Source organism: Belonocnema kinseyi, chromosome 5 (assembly GCF_010883055.1).
Source record: "Belonocnema kinseyi isolate 2016_QV_RU_SX_M_011 chromosome 5, B_treatae_v1, whole genome shotgun sequence".
Lineage (NCBI taxonomy): Eukaryota > Metazoa > Arthropoda > Insecta > Hymenoptera > Cynipidae > Belonocnema > Belonocnema kinseyi.
In genome coordinates this window covers 80,278,781-80,284,693 of record NC_046661.1, presented here as the reverse complement: position 1 = coordinate 80,284,693, position 5,913 = coordinate 80,278,781, and the positions used below count along the sequence as shown (strand labels likewise).

Genomic DNA, 5,913 nt, shown 5'->3' with positions numbered 1-5,913 from the left:
TATCTGTTTTGCTCTCCCTATTTCGCTACAATGAATTTCGCTACAATGAAGTGTCTGTCAGCTTCATGACAATGAGCTGCCATTCAAAGCTTTGTTCATAAAACTTAATGAATCAACTTCTGGTCCTAACGATTTTTCTGGTCCAATTGGAAAAAGCTTAGCTTCTTGTAAAGAACTTCCGGTTGTATACTTGGATGCTGTTGACAGTCTTAATTCTTCTGTAGTTGACACACGTGATCTTAGTTCTGAACGAAAGTACCCGTTAGATATATGGAATGCTCTCAAAGAAAGAGAGTGTTCTGTAGATTTTGTTTGAAAAGGTCCAGAGAAATTATCGCACGCCAGATGGTTGAATCGGAGGAGTAGAATTCTTCGAACTTACATAAGGACAGAAAATCCATCATTTGCGTTAAGGGTTTTAGTTCAATTCATCATAAGAGTATATGTCCCAATGTGATTCGAAATTAAGTTTCAACCATCTATTCAAGACGCCCTGAAACATCTCTGGTAAAGCATTTCTTTGATTGCATACCTGAAGGAAGATCTCGCTGAATGTATTCAGAAAGCAGTACAAACTAATGCCTACTTTGCTAACCCAGAAAGTCTTCTCGCTATTTTATGTGACAAAAGGCAGAAAATCCACAAGCTCGCAGTGTCTCGAATCATTTCTGCGAGACAATCAACTATAGGAGAGTGTTTTTCGCTTCCAAAAGAAAGTTTTTATTGCTACTAGTACTTCGCGCAAACAACTTTTTTTCGATACGCTCTAATGTACAAGTAATTATGCTTTATAATAGAGCAATGTGGCGGCGCTGCACGGAAAAAATGGTTAACAAAAACAATAATGAATTACTCAAACAATTATTAATTTGCAGTCACAATCTCTAACACAAGATGTATTGTGGGTCCATTTAAGAAATAGAAACAAACTTTAGTTTGTACACATAAAGGGCCCTCTGATTACCGATACTTAAACTACATCAATTCTAATTTATAGTAGAACACTGAGGTGGCGCCACAAACTTGAAGAATTTTGACATTAATAAGAAATAGACTACAATTATAGAAGTAGAAACAAGGTAGCGGATTCCTACTATCCTACATTATTACAACCATATAGTCGAATCCCACTATACAACATTACTACCAAGATGAAGGTCACCACTTTTTATATGAAGGATAATAGGTCACAGGTTCCACGAATGTTCATATTTATAATGTCAATTCCTCAAGTAAGTTTTACAGATTATAATATTATGATAATTACTGTTTAGCTTATTGAAACTACTTTTAGACAAACTTGTATGCACCATATCACTTTTTTACTTCGATTAACCTTTCGAAAACAGATTCATAACATTTTGTATTAAAAATACTAATTTTCTACTAAAGCTTATTAAAGACCCCTATTTTTTATTGCATATTCGGATTCTTTGTATAAATATGCGTATGATTTGTCCAAATCGTTTTTCTTGTTTCGCGATAGATGGCGCTCTAATCGATAAAATTAAATTTTTCTTCATTTTACTGTTACTGAGAATGCACGCTAACGATTCTGCAATACATTAACAATAAAAAAGACACCATTTTCATTGTGACATAACTGACCACAGAGAAAAAGAGTTTTTTCAATCGCTACAGAATCTTTGAACGAGTACAATAAAAACTCGTGCGTAAAAACATACATCACGATGAACATTGGTAGAACCTCCTTCTTTTTGAAGTCGATTAAAAATAAGGGGAATAGAGCTTCGGATCTCTTTGGTAATTATTATTTTAAAAAACAGGCCAAAACGTATGTCCGTTCTGGTTTAGAAGAAGCTGAAAGAAATCTTGATAATGCTATCAATCTCTACACTCAACGTTTTCCAAATAGAATTGTGTCACGTCTTTCATTTTATCGTACTATTGCGATATTTACTACCGATGAAAGTGTTAAACTTAAGAAAACCCGTAAAAAAACAGTCACTGGGGAAAATAACGAAATTGCTCTATTAGTCGCAGCGGCTAATAATCCTTACGTTAGTACACGAGAAATTGCTCGTGATTCCGGAATGTCTCAGAGCAGTGTTTGAAACATTTTGAAACGTAATAAATTTCATCCGTATCATGTCTCTTTACATCAACAACTTCATGGTGTCACAAAATTTGGCGACGTCTTAACGACATCGTTTCGACATCGTAACGACACTGTTACGACAACTTTACGACATCCTATGTCCATGTCGTTTCGGTGTCTTTGCGATATCGTGAAGGCATCGTCAGATTATATGACTTATTCACGATATCGTGAAAACACCTTAACGACATGGACATAGGATGTCGTAATGTTATCGTAAATATGTAGTAAAGATGTCATAAACACTTTACCAAACTTTGTGCCCACTGGGGTTGATTTCCAAAATTGGGTAGCTTTTTATCAGTGGGCACGTGAACAAATAAAACAAAATCCCAACTTTTTTCGTTCTGTATTATTCTCTGAAGTCATCTTTTTCGAACCATGGAATAGTTAATCGACACAACATGCACTACTGGAGTATTGAAAATCCGCAGTGGCTTTGTGAAGTCGAACACTAGTGTCCATGGACTGTCAACGTATGATGTGAAATAATTGGCAACAAACGATTGGTACCCAGATTATCGAAGGTAGCCTAAATGGTCTAAAATATAAAGACATTTTAGAAAATGAACTGTCAATACCGCTTGAAGACTTGAGCTTAAAAATACGGCAGAACATGTGGTTTCAACATGATGGATGTCCGGCACACTATTCAGCGGTAGCAAGAGCAGTTTTTGATCGTGATTTCAGTGGTCGCTGGATTGGTATAGGCGCTCCGATAAATTGGCCTGGAAGATCGCTACATCTTGCTTCACCAGATTTCTTTTTGTAGCGCTATCTGGAAGACAAAGTGTACAAAGAAAAACCAACAACACGTGCGAATATGATTGACCGAATTACAAGTGCATGTGCTGAAAATGGAGAAGATACCTTTCTCCGTTGTCAAGCACCCCGAAGGGAACAGAAAACTGCTACGTCCACGTCGTTGCTCCTGGGTTACGTTAAAAATAGTAGTTTGCTGTAAGACTAATTTCGAGTATTGCAGAATCGTAAGCGTATATTCTCAGTAAAAGTAAAATGAAGAAAAATTGAATTTCGCCGATTACAGCGCCATCTATCGCGGAAAGAGAAAAATGTTTTAGACAAATCATACGCATTTTTATCCACCGAATTCGAATATGGAATAGAAAATAGGGGTTTCCATTGAAGATTTCGAACTTGCCCCCACGTACACCCCAAGGGGGCGGTGCGGGAAACCGATATTAACATCAGTGTATGTACTCCTCAGAGTGATTATATTTTAATTCATAGCATTTTTTCGTACAGTGCCTATTTTTCAAGATATTTGAAAGTTTCAAGTTAAAAAAATCACCCTGTATACTTATACTTATTATCCTTATATAAAAAAACCTTTTGTTGGTATAATTTTGAATAAAATTCCATCACCTGTAAAGCATTATTAACTGGACAAATCCAGTTTGTAAAAATAACATTGGCTTGAATTTGGAGTAATAAATCTCCTGTGGAGGATTAAGGTTTTAGCACAAGTAAGCATATAATCTTGGTTATCTTTCGATTTGATCAGACATTTGATGTAAAATTTTATTATTCAATAAATAAAGAAATGGGAATTGTTAATTTCTGTTTCAACAATTAAAATCTACTTAAATTCTGTTATTTATGACATATTGTAAAAAAAATATATATAAGATAGTATATAGCAGTTGTTGATTGAGATACTCCTCGCAAAATTTTTTGAAAAATTATTTTTCTGTTCTCTGTCATTGCGACTATTCAGAGAAAATGAAGATTATTTCTGCCATTCTGCTGACATTCGTTGAACTTCGTCATTTAAAATGTAAGTGCATTGTAACATTTTCATTAATTTTGTGTATAAATTTATTACACTACAGAGGGAAATTGTCCGTAATTTTGGACCTCGACTATAACTTATTGCATGTCCGATATAAATTGGAACGAAAATCTGAAATGCATACAACACAGTTTTTTAGTCTTATGTTGAAGTAAGGTGTTTTTTTTTCAAATAAAATACTTGAATTTTTAACAAAATAACTAAATTTTTAACATACTAGATGAATTTTGAACCTCAAAACATTAATTCCCAACCAAAAAGTGTCATATTTTATATTTCAATCAAAAAAGATAAAATTTATTTTTAAAATTTCAAACCAAAATGACGAATTTTTAACAAATAAAGTTTTTCTACTCTAGAAAAATATGATAGTTTTTATAAATTGTTGAACCTTCAATCCAAAAGACGAATTTTTCTTTAAAAAATTGAATTTCAAATAAAGAATATACATTCTGCAAAAACTTAATTTTCCACGAAACTGATTCATTTTAACCCTACAAAAATAAAATTTGAAACAAAGAAAATAGTTTTTTTTTTAATACAATAGGAGAAGTTTCATGTAAAAAATGCAGTTAAAAATGTAAAACTAATTACATTTTCAATCCAAAAATTAATTTTAAGCCAAAAAAATGCTTTTCCACTAAACAGTTAAATTTTCAACTGAAGACATTAGCCTTCAATCAAAAAAATTAATTTTAAACAAAATAGCTTAACCTTTACCCAAGTAGTTTAATTTCTAATTTAAAAAAATTTTCAAGAAAAATGTTTTAAACAAATATTATAGCTTATATTTCCATCAAAGAAAATTAAATTCATAGTAAAAAAATTTAAACCAAAAAGCCCATTTTTCAATAAATAGAGATTTTTCATTCAAGAAAAAAAAGTTGGACGTAAATTTTCAACTTTCAAGCTGAAAGACGAATTTTTTACTTAATTTTCGACGAAGCAGTTACATTTTCAACCAAAGTCATAAATCTGCAATAAAAAAGTAAATGCTTAGGAATGTAGCCTAACTTTTGTTTAAGCGTTCATTTATATTAAAAAAATAGAAAATTGCTCCTAAAACTGGTGAATTTTTATTTAATAAAAATTTCAAACAACAGTTTATTTTTCAGCCAAAAAAAATTCTGGCTGACTTTGCAATATCAAAAAAATTAGTTTTTTTCGAAAAAATGGAATTTTTAATAAAAAAAAAAGGAATTTTTTCAACCAAAAAGAAGTTTTTTAACAAAACAATTGAATTTTCTACCATATAGTTGAATTTGTATCTAAGCAAGATGAAATTTGTTCTTAAACAGATGAATTTTGTTAAAAAAGGACAAACTTTTCTTTAAAAAGTTGAACTCTTATCCAGAAAAGATTTCAGTTAATTTATCAACATCAAAATATAAATTTTAAACAATAAGTGAATTTTCTATGAAATCGTAAAATTTTCAACAAAACAGAATTTTTAACCAAAGACTTGCATTGTTGTCCAAGGTAGATAAAATTTCATTTAAAGCAGACAAATTTTTAATTCTTAAAATTTCTTTTTTTTAATTTTGAATTTTCATCCGAAAAAGACTTCAGTTCCTTTTTTAACACTGCAATATTAAATTGAAACAAAAAGTTAATTTTCGACGCAATATTTGAATTTTCCACAGAATAGAAGAATTTTCAATCACAAAATATATGACGTTTCAACAATATTTTTGAATTTTCAACAAACGTTTTAAACGTTTTCGAAACGTTTGTTTGTAAATTCTTGTAATTTGTCATTATTAACATAATTTTTTTCAATCATTTTTCATTATATCATTTGTTCAAACTCGTTTTCGTAAAATTTGTGTCTTAAAAAAGGTTTGGTCAGACATCAGCTAGAAATGTTTGGAATATCGGATCATTTTTTTAAAATTGTTTAGCGACCATGTTACAGCTCGAACTCGTAACAGCTCAAAACATAAACTTTTACTTTAGGGCATTTAAACATAGATTTTTTAAA

At 31.2% G+C, this 5,913-nt stretch overlaps 1 protein-coding gene across 1 annotated transcript in view; it reads left to right on the top strand.

The window, feature by feature from the left end:
- The first annotated feature begins 3,878 nt into the window (after positions 1 to 3,878).
- LOC117173012 overlaps positions 3,879 to 5,913 on the top strand; it is a 28,594-nt gene continuing 26,559 nt past the window's right edge. The window contains exon 1 of the mRNA XM_033361358.1: positions 3,879 to 3,917. The gene's annotated coding sequence lies outside the window, so the exon portion shown is untranslated. The remainder of the gene's footprint in view (positions 3,918 to 5,913) is intronic.